At 35.3% G+C, this 20,495-nt stretch overlaps 1 long non-coding RNA gene across 1 annotated transcript in view; it reads right to left on the minus strand.

Annotated features, from left to right (window-relative positions):
* The window catches only part of LOC141584609 (uncharacterized), a 407,493-nt gene that overhangs the window by 358,651 nt on the left and 28,347 nt on the right, over window positions 1–20,495 (minus strand). Inside the window, exon 3 of the long non-coding RNA XR_012517762.1 lies at window positions 3,469–3,641. This is a non-coding gene — a long non-coding RNA (uncharacterized LOC141584609). The remainder of the gene's footprint in view (window positions 1–3,468; window positions 3,642–20,495) is intronic.

A 20,495-nucleotide genomic window follows, 5' to 3' on the forward strand; every position in this document is an offset into this window, starting at 1 on the left:
TTAGTTCCCAACATGTTGGTTTGACAGATAATTACATGATTAGAAAATTTTGTTGTTATTTTTTTAATCCTCTCTTATGTACCCAATAGACTAGAATGCCTTCTTTGGATGTTAAGAAACAAATTACTTAATTAAGTCATACACTCTATGTAATAAAATCACATATATAAAATCTATGCAGTACATATCCTGAATATTCCTGCTTTATTTTTTTATAAAAGGATAAAAAAGTAACATTTGGGTGGTGGTTTTATCAAATTTTGCTTTTTATTCTTAATTTTAATCTAATTTAATTTAAAAATATACTTTCATATGAAAGACATGTAATATGGGTGGGGTATGTGTGTGTGTAATAGAATATTTGTACTGGTATGAAGAACTGAGAAAAAACTATGTGCTTCATGTTAACATGAAAACTTTATTTCCTTATTTATATGAAATTATTACAGAATTAAATAATTTATAAAGGTAAAATGTTTATTGCAATATGCCTCTGAAGAACAGTTTAGTTATCTGACTCAGTCTCACACCCCAGCCTTATCATCATATCACCTCCATTTATTTCCTATTCCAAATATGTATAAAGTAGATTTAAATGTTAACTTTCAGATGGTCATATCCACAGAGTTCTTGGTGAGGCACTTTGTGCCCACAATCCTATCGTAAACTCATCAACTGGACCAGAAATTATAACCATTCAGTTATCAATTCCACAAGTACATGTACACCTGCTATATACCACACTTAGGTTCTGAGGATATAGCAGTATATGGAACAGATACAAATCCTGCCATCCTGCAACCTGACTGATAACCATTTCCTCCGCATTGGTCAAACAAGCAAAGCCAAACTTGAAGTCTCATTCGCAGTTAGCAGAACAGCGTCATCACAAGGTGGATTTTAGGCTTTTCAAGGTCATTTGAAGGGCTTCTCTTCATTCCGAAATGTAGATCCCTGTCTACTGGAGGACTGGAATGAATGACAGAAGGAGATCAAGGGTCTTTTGAATGAAAAACCCTAACCCTAGTTACTAAAGACTCAGAGCTAAAGAAATTTGGCAGTGAGAACAAGGTGGCCAGGACCAAAGTTCACAGACAGAAAGTTAACATCAGTAACCAAGAGTGATGTCAGCAGGAACAAGGTAGAAGTTTGTGTCAACTAGATTTGAATCTCTGTGAGAAGACCTCCAGGTTTGTGGGAAGAACTGATTCTGATAAGAGTGTGTAGAACAAGCAAAGCTCTTCATGTTCTAGCCCCCATAATATGGAGTTTTGCCTCGGGGAGCAATGGCTGAGTATGTGCATGTGAAATAAGATAGCCACAGCTCTGAATCCCAGCATTCAGCCCCTCTTTGAGCTGTGCAGGGCTTGGACAAATAGGGCCCTCAACAAATGGCAGGGAAAGGCTTTAGAATTTCCAGTTCTCTGAACAAAAACTCTGGAAAGCAGGACACCTACACTACACCACTTTCAGATTAGCCAAGCTTCTGGGATCCCTGAACAATTCTAGAGTAAGGAGGAGATTTCTCCCTGCGGTAGACTTCTTGCTAATAAGCATATGCACTGGTGGAAGGATGCACTGAAATAAGGAAATTGTTGCCAACTTTGTACTCTGAGATACTGATGAAGTACATTCAGGCTGCATTAAACTAATATCTAGTTAGTATTTGTCATTTATTTAACAATTTTTATATTTGCCCTTTATGTTCAGGCTGAGATTTTTTTAAGATGCTAGAACTCTGAATTTACAAAGGTTTATCCAATTCATCTGATTAAAAACACCCAATTCTAAATAGAAGGTTTGTAACAAGTCTTCTCCATGACCTATAAATCGAGGCAAAGACAGCAAAGAAACCACGTGCTGCTTCCAGGCACCACACAACTTTGTGCTGTATTTTGAAACTACTCCCAACTGTGCTATCCTCAGAGGTGATAAAGAAGAACTGTTTATTACCAAACTTTCTTCAGCCTCCATATTCTTATTCCCCTGAGTCCATATACTTGAAGTCTGTGATTGCATCTTAACTGAAATAAATCTTACATAAAATACTGTAGTTCTGTAAAGTAACTAAAACACAACCACTCCCCATTAGTACAATTCTTTGATAGAGTGGACAAATTATCTTTTGCATCTGAGAAACTCTAAATATCGGACAGCTATGACACCCAAGTTTCCTGACCTTGCGAGATCAGACCCCCACTTACCCACATCCCATTTTACTCCATTTCCCTATATATCCTTGACTTTGACACCTAGGTGTTCTTTCAAACCCTTATGTGTATCATGCCTCTTTATACACAAGCACTTTCTCTACTCTGTTATCTTTGTTGGAAACTTCTGCCTTGACCTCTTTATTGGTGAAATCATCTTTCAGCTCTCAACACAGTTGTCATTTCTTAGACACAGATAAAGTCCCCTGTTACAAGTTCTTATGGAGGGAGAGCCTCCTGTGGTAGCTCCTAATGTGTGTTGTGATTATATGTTAATGTTTACCTCTCCTCCAAGGTTGTAAGTTACAGAAGAGCTGCCAGCAACTTGTTTTCTTGTTCATCATCGCACCTTCATGCCTAGTGCATGATAGATATTTGAGTAATACTTAACTCAATACCTAAATGAATAAGGGGGTGAAGATCTCAATGACCTATAATAATTATGTCAAATATAACAAAATCTAATGTAAAACGAATAGTGAAAGTCCCAACATTTATATCCATAAAAACAACTACACATAAAAACAACTACACAGGTGCAGAATGGGGAGCATGAAGCTTAAGGGTAGCTCATATAAAAGTGTACTTCAGAATTTTAGTTAATTACAATTTACAGGTAAGTTAACAGCATGACTGCCTCAAGACAGAAACACTCATAGTATAGTGCCCCAAATCGCTGCAATGTCTCTCCCTTTATACTTCAAATTGATCCAACTATATCAAGAAAACTGTAGGATACTAGTTTTATAGGAATGCCAACACATTGTAGAAACTCAGAGAACAGATATTAGAATGAGGGGAATTGGTAAATCACACAATCACTGAAAACAGCTATATTGTATTCACTCATTCATTCACTCATTCAATTCATTTATTGAGTATTATTGAGTGTATTATACCTGGCAGAAGCCTGGATACTTGGAAACATCAGCAAATAAAATAGACAATGATACCTGTCTCATGTGCCTTACATTCTTTAAGAAATAACAGATAATATTATAATAAATAAGTAAATCATGTAGTACATTAGAGGTGATAAGAACTATGAAAACAAATGCTGAACAATCAGAGGGTCTGGGGTGCCGGGAAGAGGGTGAGGTGATAAGTTCTGGGGTTAATACTGTGATGAGGATTGACCTTATTGAAGGGATCAAAGAATGGAAGGGAATAAAAGAGTCAATCAACTGGATATCAGGAGAAGAATGTTCTAGGCAGAGAAAACACTCAAGCCAATGCCCTACCACAGGATAAAGATTACCTGGCATATTGGTGGGGCAACAGGGACCAGTGTCATGGAGGCAGAATGAGTCCAGAAGGAGAGCACAGAAGAGGCTGAGTTGCAGGAGGCTGATCTTGGGAGGCCTTGCAAGCCATTACAAAAATGTTGGTGTTTTCTCTAATATGAATAAGTAGATGAAGCTAGATTAAAACCTGCATGATACAAAGAATAGACATTTTTAAGTGGCAAAAATTGACTCTATATTAATAATATTACCAGGAATCGACATCAACTGAAATATAGAATGGGCCATCTCATCCTAGACAAGTTATTTTTAATTTTAACTTTATGAAAGAGACCCTGAATTTATATCCATAAGCCATGTCCATTTTCTTTACAGAAAAAGAGAGTCAGAAAATAAAAAATGCAAATGAAATGAGATTTCAAGACTTCATAAGTCCTTTTCATTCTTTCATTTTTTCATTTTATTATATTCTAGTACAGAATTCAAATGATGAGCCTCATGGCCTGTCAAACCTAGAGAAACAGTTTCCAAATAACAAAATTGTAGTTGTAGTCTACATATTATAAATAATACATAATATATCTTAATATATTAAAATACATAATTATAGCAAGTGTAACATAGACTACATATTTAAAACTATAAAGTAAGTGAATATATAACATAGTGTTTTAAAGTTCATATCACAAACATTGTGAATGTATGTCATTCAAAACTGAGCATGATTTTGTCTTTTACAGTTTTTAATCTTCCATCAGCATTTCATGTTAAATAGTGAAAGCAGTAAGATTTCCAGGGCATATATTTATTCCTCATTGAAGGAATTTTGAATGTAAACATTTTTGGGTTTATCTAACGAAAGGTTTAAAAATTATTTTTAAGAGCCACACAGTTACAATCAGTTCCTAGTTGAAAATAACTAGGAGAATTGGAGCTGACAAAAATGCAACTTGATACTATTCTGACTTAAAAATAAAGCCATTCCCTATGTTTAAGTAGTGTATCTATCCTGCAAATTCTTTATAAGGGGAAAAAATGTGCAAACACACACACACACACACACACACACACACACTTTTAAAAATGTTTGTTATCCTGCAAAAGTCACAAAAGAGCAAACCTAAATGATTAGACTAACTCACCCAGCTCACTAGTCAATTTAGAAAGAAAAGGAGGTCTTCAGAGTGAAGTAAGTGGACAGATTGAAGAACGAGGAGGGGGGTAATGTTTTCTGGAAGCAGCTTTTAGAAATCCTGTTCACAGCCTGGAACTGCATAAATTTTCTCTGCATATGTTATTGCTACCTTGGGGGCCATGATAGCATATGCATTTTGGGTTTTTCAAAAAATAGATATATGTACATGAATATGTGTGTTTAATGCATAAATATTATGATGATTTTCCTTTCATGGGACTCTGTAGTCCCTTCAGACTTTATTACAGCATATACAGTAAATAAACAGTAATCTATTGAGAATGCATATATTTTTTGAGAAAACACAAAATAGAATTGAAGGGGGCTGAATATTATTGCCCAATGTAGAATACTTCAGAAATGTAAAATTATTAAGCCAAATAAACTCAGCAAGACAATAGAGACATTTGGTGGTAACACTGAATCCAGCAGAAGAATCAACATGAGTATATAAACTGGAATCCAGAGTCTTGAAAAAGCAAGAAAATCACACTTAGGTATTCATGTAACAGCTAAAATTTAAAAGTTAAAAAAGCAAACTAACATATTGCTAAGATGCATTATGTAATATGATTAGAAGAAAATCTACCTCTAGTCAGGTGATTTCAATAAACTAGTACATTTAGTGTCTTGAACACCTGTAGGTTATAATTGTGAAGAGTATTATTTGATGATACATTCAGTCACTGATGTACTTTGTTTTTCAGAAAAGATAGGCGTTCAATGTATTTAGTCTTACTCTTCTTTGTATACATGATAGAACCGCATGATCAAAGCAAATGATTGCAATATATTTTGTTTCCCAGTAAGTTCTCTCAAACACAGACTGACAAATCTAATATGAATCCCCAGAAATTCAGTTACTTCTAAGCTTCAGTACTCTGGAATACATAAAATAAATATATGATCAATGAAATGAAATATGACAAAATGTTTCATATTGATGTTTTCTTCTTTCAAAAATGCCTTTTTGGTTAATGCCCTAAGTCACTGTTTCCACACATTTTCTTTTTTGCAATGTATAGATTTCCTAGTTCTGATTTCAAGTTCAGGGAGCCTGGGGAGAAGTGGGAGATTTCTTCAAACCAGGGCTGTTCCTCAGCCTTTCACATGAGAAAATTGTTAGGAGCATTAAAGTATTCCTGACTATGCTGCATTCCTTTGTTCAGAGTGAGTTTTGGGAACACATCCTTTTCTCATTATATTTCCATAAAATATATTTGATCTATTCTATTCTTAGAATACCTCTGATGTGGTCTGTGAGTGGAGCAGAGTATAAAAATATTTCTTCTTTATATGAGACAAAATGTTTCCATTTCTTAGACACATTTTAAAAAAATCATTGTATAGCACTCTAAGAAAGTAAAACTTGTCAGATGCATTTTCGCAGGGCTCAAAACAGACCACACAGGCCCCCTCCTCCAGCAGTGTAGTTCAAAACCTCACCCAAGGCAGGGAGTCCTCTACAAAACAAAAGGCGATCAGGAAGAGAGAGGGTGAGCCAGGAGAACTGGGGAGGGTCCTGGACTGAGGAAGCAAGTTTATATTTAGAAGAAACCAGAGAAGTTAACCCTCTTCCTCTGAGACTACATGAGTTCTACTAAATTTTATATTCAGAACTAAAACATGGTCAAAAATTGTAATAGTCTAATGTGAATAGTTAATGTTTCCAACTGGTAGTGAATAGTTGAAATGTTTGCTTGGCTAATTCAATTTAGAAACCACTGGAAGCCAAACCAGTCTTTCTTGCAACTTTCTACCACATACCCGCCCCCTGGGACATAACACCAGGCCACACATTCACAACCTGGCCTGGTCAAGGTTGTTGATCCTTCTAACAGCAAGTGATTTTTTTTTATTTTTTTTATTATTATTATTATTTTGAGAGCATGTGCTTTGGAATATTTGTCTTTGGCTTTCCTTCCTCAGAGAATGAATATCTTAATCTAATTTATCAGGGATGAGTTGAAACTAAAAAATAATCCTGAAGGACTGCTACTCGCAAACTCATTTTAAAACTAAAAATATAAAAGAAAGCTACTATTAATTATCTTTGATTACTCATGTGATTGCCTATCTATAATTTTCATAGCAAATGTAAGTTCTTTGAGGGCAAGGATTTGGTTTATCTTACCATAACATTCACCATGTCTAATACACAGTAGTTGCTCAATACAATTTTGCCAAAAATATGGATAAAGGAATATATTGGGAAACTGGACCTTGGTTCCTATTCTCCTATTTCCTGAAAGGAAAATAACTGGTTCCATTAAACTGAGAACTTACTGATTATCCAAGAAGACCTATCCTTCCCAGATGAGATAGTTGCCTTATATTTAGGAAATAATTACTTCTTGCAACAGATACTATCATAGTTACAGATATGTCTAATTCTTTTTATAAGAGGCAAATGCAATGTTTCAAAAATTCTAGAGATTTCTGTACCAGATTGAAATACAGGATACTGCTATAGTTTTAAGTTTCTATACAACTCCCACAGTGTCATAGATTTAACACTGCCAGTATTAGCTCTATTAATATTGGACCAAAATAAGCAGACATATGTACAGTCAGTTCAGCTATAATGAGACATATATGCAAAATCATGCAATAAAACAACAAGACTTATGGGAAAACGTGGGGAATGCAACACTCAAAACCTTTGTCAGTGACTCATTAAAAAAACAGACATCTAATAAAAATGATAGCATAGTTTTACATACAAAAAATGGTTAAGAAATGCATAAATGCTACAAAACATGTCACGATTCCTTGAAAAGACCTGAAGTGTGCTTGTGAAAGTGAGCCTAGAAGATAAAAGCACTTAAGTTATTGTGCAGGGGTGGATGGAGGGCTACATGAAATTATACAGCAAGCTGTAACACCAGATGTGGATAGGTGTAGCTACTAACACATACCTTGAACAGGGTAGTTGGTAGATGTTTGAAGTATGTGCACATATGCATTTTGTGTATCCCTAAGTAGTGCAGTTCTACTGAGCACAATTTTGTATGCTCACCTTGAATTTCTCACAGACACAACCCTACATGAACAATTGCAAAATCTGTATTATGCAAATTGCTCCCTAATATTCACATTGGAACAAATTCATATTTTCAATCTGAGCATTACAGCAAGACTGCCTCTATCATCTTCCCACATAATAAAATAGAAATACAATATAAATCTCAGCCTGATCAATACAGAATCATTCAGGTACAGTTTGCATGATTCTTATACCCTTAGAAAATCTGTTTTATCTAAATTTAAATTTCTTAAGAGCAACTACTATTCAGTAGCATATCCCGAAGCCCTTTCTCCACACACATTTAATATAATAGCATTCAACACACGTTGTTTTGTAAAAATGACAGAAGAACCATTGCAATATACCACTCTGATGATCTAGTCTTTGGCTGCTAAGGTGGCAGAGAGTAAAATGCAGAACAGTATAAAACAAAAACATTACATGCATCTAATAAATTATACCACAGCTATTCATCTAATTTAAAAAAAGGTAATTCCCATGCTCCTACATGATATTGAAATTTGCTAAATCGTAACTTTGAGATTCTGTTGAAAGTTGATTAATGTAGCTCAATATTTTGGCTTCTCTGCTTGCTACAATTTTAATGGAATCACTGTTCAAAATCATACTCAGCATATTGTTTTGAAACCTGCTCCTCCTTCTATGTTACTTATTTTTAGTTAATTATGTCATTCTCCACTGTTATTCTAAATACAGAAAGCATTCACTTGCTCTTCACCCCGACCAGGCCAACAAAGAGATAGGTGCTCTCTAACTGAGACAAAATAAATTTAACTACCCATGTACAAAAGAAATGTCGGTTAGGAACACTATTGAGAAATCTAAAATTCAAGAAAGAGTAGTAACAATATCAAGAAAGAGTAGTAGCAATAGAAAATACTTTTGAAATCAATTTACACAAGCATTATTTAAATAGTTTATGAAATCTATAAGTGTAGACAAGATTCAAACGAGATCACAGAAGGTCAGTAAAATTGAAGATGTTTTTCCTATATAAAAAGTTTTTTTCCAGTTACATGTGACATTCATTCTTTGAAGATTAGAGACAAGACTGTACATATACATCTTTGGGCAACCTAGGACTTAGCAAATTCTCTTTGGTAGATGTCAAAGGAATGGATTTTGCTAACAGAATTGGATAGAAACTCACAGAATAAATGAATATGTATTTCTCTATTTTTCTACTTTTTATGAAAAGAGAGGGTATGATGTTAGAACTTCAACACGGTAGAATTGATTTCCCCAACATCAGTTATTTTCACCTCACTATTTACCATTGTGTATTACTCTTGCAATTCTGCCATATCTGCACAGCACCTATCTTGTTATTTAGCTAATATTTTTCTTTAAGTTTTAGACCTTAAACAAATATATCTTTAAATTTTATATTACTATGAAAATGGAAAACCAGCACAATACACCATATAAAAGAAGTGATTGTGGCCAGGAGCAGTGGCTCATGCCTATAATCCCAGCATGTTGGGAGGCCGAGGCGGGCGGATCACTTGAGGTCAGGAGTTTGATCAGTCTGGCCAGCATGAAGAAAACCCAGCTGTACTAAAAATACAAAAATTAGCCGGGTGTGGTGGTATGTGCCTATAGTCTCAGCTACTCAGGAGGCTGAGGCAGAAGGATCACTTGAACCTGGGTGGTGGAGGCTGCAGTAAGCCGAGATCGTGCCACTAAACTCCAGCCTGGGTAAAAGAGCGAGATTCTGTCCTAACAACAACAACAAAAAAGACTGTAAAATTTATCTCAGTGAAAATCAAACACTTATTAAATTCTATCTGGTGGTAAGGAAGGCTCTGAGCCTGAGTCCTGTTCTCTCATTATTTTTTTAAGAAAATGATATTAGCAATAGTAAGGAGACATCTAAAGATCCACAGTAATAGACATGCCAGCACAAAATAGAGAATTCATCATTTCATCAATGAGAGTGAAAGACAACTGAAAAGACGTTAACTTTCTGTCTATGTAATCTATTATCATTAATGTAACATTTATAGCCCAAAATCACTTCATATTCAATGTTGGTACACATGCCAAATTTGGGAGAACATTGGTATAGTGGAAAAATATACTACTCGAGACAGCAGATATTGATTCTGGAAAGGATTTTGTCAACCTCATTTGCAACCACAGTCAAGTGCTACGATTTCTCTATGCTTTAAATATCTCTTTAACAAAGGAGAATTTGGATTTTACATCAAACCTAGGGTGATCTAGGTTAGGCTGTGGTAATAATCACCAAATCTCACTGGCTATATTTGTGTTTGCTGACTGTATTTATAGTTGTTTAAACCAAAAATTTTATTTCTCCTTCCCTCTAGATGTTCTATGCAGATCAGGTGGCATCATGTTCCTGCTTTGTAATCATCCTCACTCCAAGATTCAAGATAACAGAGCTACCACTACCTAGAGTATCACTGGTCACAATGACATAGGAAAACCATCCACTGCTTCTTAAAGCTTCTGCCCAGTAATAACACATGCTCATGTTTCATTGGCTATAGGATGTCATATGATCACACCTAGCTTCAGGTCAGTAGAAAGTACAATTCTGCCATGAGCTCAGAAGGTGGGAGTCCCAAAATATTTGTGACTTATAGTAACTTCTATCAACTTAATGTTCTCTAAAATTCTTTTAACTTTTTTAATTCTATGATTACTAAAAAATGGTACTTTGCATTTAATGTATGAGATTTTTAAAAATTTGTCAGGTTATTTGGTTTGGAAAATTTTCTTGTATGAAAAAGCTATTACAGAACTGTATCATATCTTATTCTTCAAAGATCAATTACTAAACACACTAAAAATTTTAGTGGATTAGAACTTGATATAAACTATCCAACCAGGATGGTTAAAAGTAGAAAAAGAATTTCTTGGTTTTGTCTTTGAGTGTTATTTACATAACACAAAAATATGTGACCTAAATCATTTCAATGGTAGTAGGAATTGTGTAGAATAAAAGAAAATAAATGTTTAGAAACTTGCACGTTAGGGAAGTCCTATAATTATTAAATTGCAAAGGTCTGATGTTAGTGGAAAAACTTGGTTTAATCTCTATTAGTGTGCCCTAGTTCTAAATGTACAGGCTCACATGGCATCCACAGGCTTGCCATGCCAGGTTAGATTTGTCTTCTTCAGTTACCACTCAGTTACTCACAGAACCAGGCTCAGCACCTCCTCCCCTGCATGGCTTGGCCTTCACATGTAAAAGTGATCTTGCTTATTTAAACAGAGTATCTTCTTACTGTTCCCTTTGTTGTTACATATTACAAAGAGCTTTGAGATTTTACCACTGTCTACATATCAAAATAGGTCATAGAACCTTTATGGGAATATCAAATCAGATCAATAACATCACCATAGCTTGTACCAAACATTTTGAAGTGTGACCACTCTGCGTTTTAGACTGTTGCCAATATATTCTGTCTTCCATTAGTTTCTCATGTTCTTTGAGTAGTAATCTCTCTCCAACTTGACTAAAAATTTCTTTAATGCAGTCAAGCTGAGCACTTCTGTCAGGTTAACCATACATATACCTAACACGAGGCCGAACACATAGTAAGTGTCCGGAAACTTTTGTTGTTGTGGTCGACAACTATTTAGAACAGAGGGAGGACAGAGGGCTTTTATTTTTTCATTTAGAAAGGTATTTCTGAGTAGCCACCACATAGCCTGGACTGTATGTAAAAAAACAAAAACAAACTACAAAACCAGTGGTCTTCAATGAGTGTCAATTTCACCTCCCAGGGGACATTTAGCAAAGTCTAAACACATAGTTGGTGTTTGTCATAGTTGGTGTGGGGAGTGGGGGTTGCTGCTGGTATCTACCGAGTAGAAGCAAAGAATGATGCTAAACATCTTACAACACACAGGACAGCCTTCACCACAAAGAATTATCCAGTCTCAAACATCGATCATGTCTGGATTGAGAGACTCTGCTCTACACAGCAGTGGGTGAGCCAGGGGGTGAAGAGTAATTTTAATACAAATTTCTTAACAATGGTTTCTTCTTTCCCATTGTTTAGAGAAGCAATAGTTTCAATATTTGTATCTAACTAAACAGTACGACTTTAGATGTAGACATATGACAAAAACTATGTAAGGGAGTTGTTGAAAGAATTGTTGAGGATACTTTTGTGGATGAAGATATAAACAGCTGTTTCCATTATTTTCTTAGAGTAGAATTAACAACTTCCTTATTAAAAGAAATAAAGAATATTATAGTGGGTGAGGTTAAGTTTAGAAAAGCTCTATTTATACCACCATGGTATTTCTGAAACCCCAATAACTACCATAGCTACTCTACAGCTTGAGATCAGTCAAGACTGACTAAGACCCCAAATCTCTTTGGTTAAGGGTCCTGGGTAGAAAAATAATATTTTATAACTTTATATATAATAATAAATTTATAGTATCTTTCAAATAAATAAATTTCCAGTTTATGAGCAGAAAATCAAACACTGCATGTTCTCACTCATAGGCAGGTGTTGAGCAATGAGAACACATGGACAAAGGAGGGGAGCACTACACACTGGGGTCTGTTGGGAGGAAACAGGGGAGGAACAGCAGGGGATGGGGAGTTGGGGAGAGATAGCATGGGCAGAAATGCAAGATATAGGTGATGGGAAGGAAGGCAGCAAATCACACTGCCACGTGTGTACCTATGCAACAATCTTGCATGTTCTTCACATGTACCCCAAAACCTAAAATGCAATAAAATAAATTTTTTAAAAAGATGAATCATAATAAAGCAGAATTATTGAAAGTTTGCATCCTAACCTTCTTGCCAGTATTCCAAGGTTTAGTTTGAAAATGCTGTGCTCAGTAGTTTAATGCAAGCTAGCACTTGTTTGATGATAAGATCTCCTTTATTAGAGGGCTAGTGTTTAGGAAACCTCCCATGTACAAGCTAATTGTAGGTAACCCATGGAGAAAGTGTTAAGTCAACACCCCACTTATGAAAATTACTGTAAAACTTTAGTAAAATATTAATTCCTTATGCCCATGAAAGATTCAAAGAGTTACAGTAATAAGTTTCAAGGATATCTGTTGCATCTTCTTTGCCACATGGGAGTTGATAAGTCTAAGAAATCTACTTATCTTTCCGTATTGCTATTTGTCTCTCTCTTCGCTTTTGCTCTCTCTCTCCCCCCTTACATCTTGGAGCTTATAGATGGAGGTCATATCCTTCTCTCTGTATCTCTTTTTCTGTCTTACCTGGTAGAATTAGCAAAGTTCTCATCTTTGTCTTTACATTTGTTAATCTCTGTGTTTTACTCTGAGTATTTTCTTGCTGTTGTTCTTCAGCTGTCTCTTTCACTCAATTGGTCATTCTCAATAACTAAACATTTTTTTTTTCTGGCTTTAGTAATTGAATTATTTTACATATCATGTTAAATTTTCATGCATTCATTCAATTAATTACTTAAAATATAATAATTGAATACTTACTGTATTCCTGGATCATATTAGGTACTACAAATATGACAATTAACAAAATACATACTGCCCCTACCCCATATGCCTTATAGTTTTTGGAGAAGATAGACAGGTAACCTGCCAATGGTAAAAGAGTGTTATAAATGCTTTGATCACAGAAGACTTTTGTGAGAATAAAAAGAAGAATCATGTAAGTTAGTCCAAAAGAGTTGGGTCTTGAGGAATAACTCCTGGAATTTTTGAAGTCCAGGCTCAAATATGAAGAACAAGGAGCTATCAACTTACTACGCTATGGAAGAATGATTATTAAAAGTGGTATAAATAGCATCCAAAAAGCAACATGATCTAATGCATGTTTTCAAAATATCACTCTCTTTTCCATACAGTACTTCAATGAGGACAGGATTAGAATCAAGGAGACCAACCAGAAGACAATAGCAGTTATACCTCAAGAGGTGATGTTGGTCACAATAGAGGAGAAACAAAAGAAACCAGAAGAGATTAACAGAATTATTGTTAGTTAGGAATGAGGCCAGGAGAACTGAGGCTGCCTGCCAATGAATCCATCTTGGACATGGAGTTACCATTCCTTGAACTGGAAAGCACAGAAGAAGCAGCAGGCTGAGGAGCAGGAGCTGGGAGCTCACTCAGTTCTATTCAGTTCTGTGTTGCCTGGTGGGCATTCACAGGGAGTGGCCCAGGTGGAAGTTGGCTATATAGGTCTGAAACACAAGAGAAGCAACTATATATATAGTAGATTAATTTCAGATATAGTATTTACCTAATGGAATGAATACATTGTACCTATATGAAGTTAATTCTTTCAAATATGAACCCAGGAGTAAAGAGTCTCTAGTTCAGTCTTTGACATGTATCATCAAAGGTTCTTCATGTCTTTTCCCCTTATCACTGTACACTAGCATTCCTTATTACTGCCTTTGCCAGAAGGTTGAATAATATTATTAATGTAATATTAAACTAATATTACTAATCTTTTGCATTTGTATAGCTCATCACAGTTTACTTAAAATTCTTTCTCATACAGCTCTGGACAAAGTCTTCAATCTGTGAGCTGGCTTTAGAGAAGCAGCCTAGGGCCAGGAAACCAGGATCGAACCACAGACCAAAAGTTCTAATGAGGTTGTTGCAAGTATTTATTCTGGGGTCACAGCCAGTATTCAGAACCAGAAGTCACAGAGTTAACCAAGCCAAGACCCAAGATCTAAGCCAAGCGTTGGAGCCAAGGCCATGGGCAAAGCCAAGGATCAGTCACAGGATTAGCACATCAGAACAGGCCCCAGAACTGCTGCTGAACCCAAGTGCCTCCCCCAGGCCCTGTGTCCTTTGGAGGCATTCTCTGCCCATGGACTTGCACTCCCAGAGGAATGCAATCTACGAAGTGGGAATGGGAAAACTGAGGATTTCCTCTGCCTTTATGGGAACTTTGCTTTGGAAAACACAACAGGATTCCCACTGAAAGCATATTAACTTCCAAGAGAGGGTTTAAAAAAATAAAATTTTGTGTATATGAATTTATTAAAATTCCTGGATGTACAGAAATAATTATTTTGCATTCAATTAAAACCAATGGGAAATCTAATTACTTCAAATTCAGTTAGATTTCTCTCAAAGAATCTTAAAAATAAAAAATCCTGAATTCTATCTCACTGGGCTATAGCAGAATGTATAGCTCATCACAGTTTACTTAAAATTCTTTCTATCTTTAATACTTTCCTATAATATCGTATGTCTTCCTTCATTTACCCTCTTCCAAGAAACTTTGATAATAATGTGTAGGTTTCTTTTTTCTTTTTATTTTTGATGTAGGCAAAAGAATATAAGAACAACCTAGGCAAGAAAGGAAACCTTTACTAAAGCTATATTCTCCATAAATACAGCAAAAATAGATTTGTCTCTTTAAATCTAATTTTAAATAGAGCATACATCATTCATATAACTCAACAATTTTAAAAGTATATTTCAATAGTACACAGTGAAACTTTCATTCCTAGGTCAGTCCCTCTTCTCTTTAGTACTATACCACCACCCATGAAGGTAATCATTGTCATGAATTTCTTGCTATTCCTTCAGAATTTTGTAATGAGCATATAAGCACATACAGAAATATGTTCTCATTTCTCTTCTAAGCAAAATGTAGCACACTGCTCTTGCTCTGAACCATGTCTTTTCCCATATAACTATATGCAGAGACTTCTCTTGTCTTTTAGAGTTGCATAGTATTTTATTGCATAGGTGTACTTAACTTATTTAGCTAGTCATTTAACGTAGACACTTAGGTTGTTTCCAGTCTTTTACTGTTACAAACAATGTGGCAATGAATAACCTTGCAATATCCCATTTTTTACATAAGCAGTATATCTGTAGGAAAAAAATGCCAGAAGTTAAACTGTTGAAGTTAAATGCAATAATTTGAAATACAAATGACTGCATTTGTAATTTTAATGGATATATCTAAATGCCTTTCATAGTGTCATACTAATTTCTACTTCCCCACAGCCTCACTAAGAATTTTATTGATCTCTTAACTTTTGCTAGTCTTTTAAAAACTATGGTATTATGATATAGTTGAATTAATGTTTCTCTTATTATGGGTATTACTGTGGCTCTTTTCATGTATTTAAGAGTCAAAGGTATGTTATCTTTTTACAACATTTGTCTATATTTTTTAAATTATCGGTCTTTTAAAATTATTGATTTCTAGAAGATTTTTACTATTTTAGACCTTTTTGTACCATATGAGTTGTGAGTAATTTCCCCAGATTTTGGTTTATCTTTTGAGTTCCATATAGTTTTTGGCCATACACAATTTTTCTTAGCTTTTTATGCATCAAATTTACTATTCTGGCTTTGGCTTTTAAAAAATCAATAAAATAAAAATACATGAACACCTCCATATGATGAAGAAATATCTCTCTCTTTCCCAGACTCAGCATCATGCTTATATGGAATACACTGGATGTAAAAAAAAAAAAAAAAAAAAAGAATGTCTAATATCAACACTATGGTTAACATTATATAAAAGGTACTAACCAACAGAGATAGAAGAGAATGAAAATGAGAGTTAAAAACATACCTAGGCATAACCAAAACAAAAAATGCAAGACTCTTATGAAGAAACCATTGTAAATGGTACTGATAGACTAAAATGAAGACTTGAAATAATGGAAAAAACCTACCGTGGACTAGAAGACCCAACATTGTAAAGAGGCCAATTTGTTTGAAATTAACTCATACGTTTTATATAAAACCCTCCCAAAAATTACTGTGAGTTTTTGTGTTGTTTTTGTTTTACTTTGTTTTTTCTTGTTTTAAGAACTATACAGAAAAACTATATATAGTTTTAAGAAATATAACTGAAAAAATTTGTATGAAAAAAGAAATACATACAAGGTATCTAAGAAAACCTTGATATAGAAGAGCAATAGAGGTAGATTAGCTCTATAACATATTAAAATTTATTATAAATCCTTAATGATAGTATGTTAATATCACACTAATATCAATAGGCTAATAAAATTCTACAACAAATCCAAAAGTATGTCTAATATAAACACAAATTTTGTTTGCAGTAAAGATGTCATCCCAAATCAGTGGAGAAAGGTAAATCATTGTATAAACGTCTTGGGACACTTGGATAACCAACTAAAACAAAACGTTGGATCCATACTTTAGGTATAGCAAGTACCAGGTCAATTCAAAATGGATCAATAGTCCTAAAAAAGGTAGGAAGAGAAGGAGAAAGGGGCTAAAGCACTAACAATGCATTGCAGGTGAGATCTTCCATAACCTTGAAATGACAAAGACTTCTAACTATGAAGCAAATAAACATTTTAGTGTTTTTTAAGTGTTTTGTACAATTCTAAAACTTTAAAACTTTTTTCTTGAATACAATACCAGCCTAGGTATTTTATTCAAGAAATCTTAAGCAGACATTTCTGAGAAATAATCAACTTCCTTTCAAGTAGATAGATATACACAAAAATATCAGAAGACTATAAACACAAAGAAGAAATGAGATTTTTAAGTGTCTCTGGCTAAAATACTAAAATTAAAATTCTGAGAGACATTTCAAGGTAAATATGTTAATCCCTTTCATATTTTTAAAAGAACACAGCCTACCGTGATTTACAGCCAGATGATACAGGTTCAACTTTCTATTCTCTCACCAACCACATGACCTTAGAAAATTTAATTTTTCTGAAATTTAATTTTCCAATCAACAAATGGAATTAATGGAATGATTTATATCAATGTCCCCAGGTTACTGTTTTGATAAAATAATCTAACATATCTGCAAATGCTTTATAATCTATACAAACTATACAAATATAGTTTTATATATACATATATATGTTATATGTTTCAGCACAGAAAGTATATATCTATTTTAAAATAAGAAATTCGGTTTAATCAAGTTTCTGACATTATATAGCAGCTTAACAGTTTTGGGATTTATATAGAAGAAGTTAAAATATGTTTATTACCGTCTATGACACTTACTTTATTGATTTGAACCTTATTATTTAAAATGGAACTGAATAAATGAATAAAAACAATTATTCTAGATGGCAAGTTGTCATCTGCTGAAAGTCAGTGGGTAGACGCAGCAGCAGGTACTGTGAGAAATCGAGGCAGGGGCGTATCCTTGAAGCCCATCACTGAAGCCAGTCCATGTGGCAGAGCACACATTAGACTCATGGCAGGGAGGCCTGAGTTGCAAAAGCAGTACAGAGAGTGGCCACAGCACAGTGCTGAGTCCAAACCTCTCCATAAAGAACTTCCAAAGGGTCAAGCTAATGGTAAACTAGAAAATGATGGTCTCTGCCATTTAGTAATTTGGAGGACAGGACTTTCCAGTACTACATGTAGTACTCTCTGACAAGAGAAAAAAAGCATTTCAAATAAGGCTAGTAGGACTGGGGGAATGGCTTTGGTTTTCCTTTGTACTCTTAACCTTTGCGGGCAGGCAGAGCCAATTCGACTGAAGTAGCATTACGCAACAATATCCAGATGGGCTCTTTATATCTACATAAGAAAATGGCTTGCTGAGAATAATCAAGCCCACCCCTGTAATGAGAAAGTACATAGTTAACTATACATATGTGCATACTTTAAAGCACACAGAGTGGGTTCTGATCGCATTGTCTGTTCACAAAAAATTAAAAACCAGTGCCTCTTCCCCTACCTCCCCAAAAAAGAAGAAAAAATATTTTGTGATTAGCAAACCATTTTTTACCAGACTAGTACAAATCCTTTCACTATGTTGCTCAGTTTTCACGATATATGGTTTGCTCCTTTATTTAAGTTACCATTGTTAATTTAAAACAAAAAATCCCTCTCCTGTGTTCATTTATTTGCCCAATGGATGGCTTTTATTAATTGCATTATTCCAGTAGTCATCAGCAAAATTCTACATAGGACTAAACTGCCCTGAATATGCTATGCAGATTGCTTGTGCCTGTGGTGACACCCAGAATGAATAAAGTGTAGCTTTAATTGGAGGGTTCTGCATCTTGGTCCCACCTATCAACAGTGGTGTTCTGGAGTTGGCTTGTTCCATCTTCCAGAGCTAATTACGTGCATTTCTTCCCAAACCAGAAACCAGCAACATCATGATGGTTAAAACCAGTAACGTCATGGTGGTAGCTTGAAATCAGCCATGACAGGAGTATTTACACCTTGGAAATTAGCAAAAGCTAAAAATCAGTCCCCTCCCCTAAAAGAGGGCCAGTTGTTAGACATTCTCCAACATACTTAACCCTGTTCTCTGACCAGTTGTGATAAATGGTACTTTAAACATATTTTGGCAAGATTTGCACTCACTCACAATAAACACTGAAAACGATTCAGTCCCCTCCCCTAAAAGAGGACCAGTTGTTAGACATTCTCCAACATACTTAACCCTGTTCTCTGACCAGTTGTGATAAATGGTACTTTAAACATATTTTGGCAAGATTTGCACTCACTCACAATAAATACTGAAAACGACTGCCCCCTTCCTACCAAAACATAGTAACCGTGCTCCATCAGGTAGAACACAATACCTTCCCCAAATTAAAGCCTTGAACTGTTAACCATAGAATCATTTAATGGCAGTATTGGGAACCCATTCTTGAAAAGTATTCACATTTCTTGCTGTCACAAATTAAGTCCAACATTTTTTGTAGTGAATTATTTGGTTGGTTGGTTTTTAAACTTCCCTCAATGCACTAAGATCACCAGAATTTTGTGGTAGTTTGCTGAGGCTGAAATGAAATGGATGAGTGAGGCCAGCCAGATACAAGAAAGTTTCACGGTGTGACCATTTTCCACGTTTGTTGTTTGCAGCAAAACAAAACTTGAAATAGTAAGTGGCACAAAGCTGAGAGTGTGGAGGGTGGGAGGTGGAGGAGCTAGACTGCTGCTGTTTAATGATCAAGAAATTAGAAACTGTTGCTCCAGAGCAATAGTGTAGGTGGAATGCTGGTGCCAAGTGGGTTCTTTTTTTCTGTACCTCACTTCCTTTCCTTGCCTGTGGCTTTCAACAAGTATCATGGTGGGATGGTCAAAGTCATGTTCCTTCTCAAATTCCAATTTAAAATATTCTTTCAACAGATGTGTCCTACAGTGCTTGCTGTGGACTGAGTTATATAGCCCCAAAATCATATGCTGAAGCTTTAACAGCCCTATACCTAAGAATGTGACCATTTGGAGATAAGACTTTTATAGAAATAGTTGCATTACAATAGAATTATTAAGGTGGGACCTAATCTGACCAGTGTTGTTACAAGAACATGAAATGAGAATATAGACAACATGAAGTGGCACCACATGAAAACACTGAAAGAAAACAGCTATTTACAAGGAGACAGGCCTCAAGAGAAACAACCCTTCAGATAGCTTGATTTTGGACTTCCAGCCTCTAGAACTGTAAGAAAATAATTTTGTTGTTTAAGTCACCCACTCTGCAGTGTTTTGTTATGACAGCCCTAGCCCTAGTCACTTAGCCCTAGTGTTAATTAAAACAGAAATCTTTTTTGTTAGGGACTGAAAGGCATCTCCCCAAAATTTTTATGCTGAAGACCTAACCCCCAATGGGAAGACACAGCCTTTTGGGAGGCAATTAAGGTGAAATTAAATCATATATTGTGGGGCCCAAATCATCTGATAGCACTGGTGTCCTCATAAAAAGGAGAAGAGTCACCCTCTCTCTCTCTCTCTCTCATCTTTATCTCTCTCTCCATACTCACCGAGGAAAGTCCATGTGAAATCACAGCCAGAAAGTGACATTCCACAAGCCAGGAAGAGTCAGAGAGAAGTCTTACCAGAACCAAACTCTGACAGCATCT

This window comes from Saimiri boliviensis, chromosome 5 (assembly GCF_048565385.1).
Source record: "Saimiri boliviensis isolate mSaiBol1 chromosome 5, mSaiBol1.pri, whole genome shotgun sequence".
Classification (NCBI taxonomy): Eukaryota; Metazoa; Chordata; class Mammalia; order Primates; family Cebidae; genus Saimiri; species Saimiri boliviensis.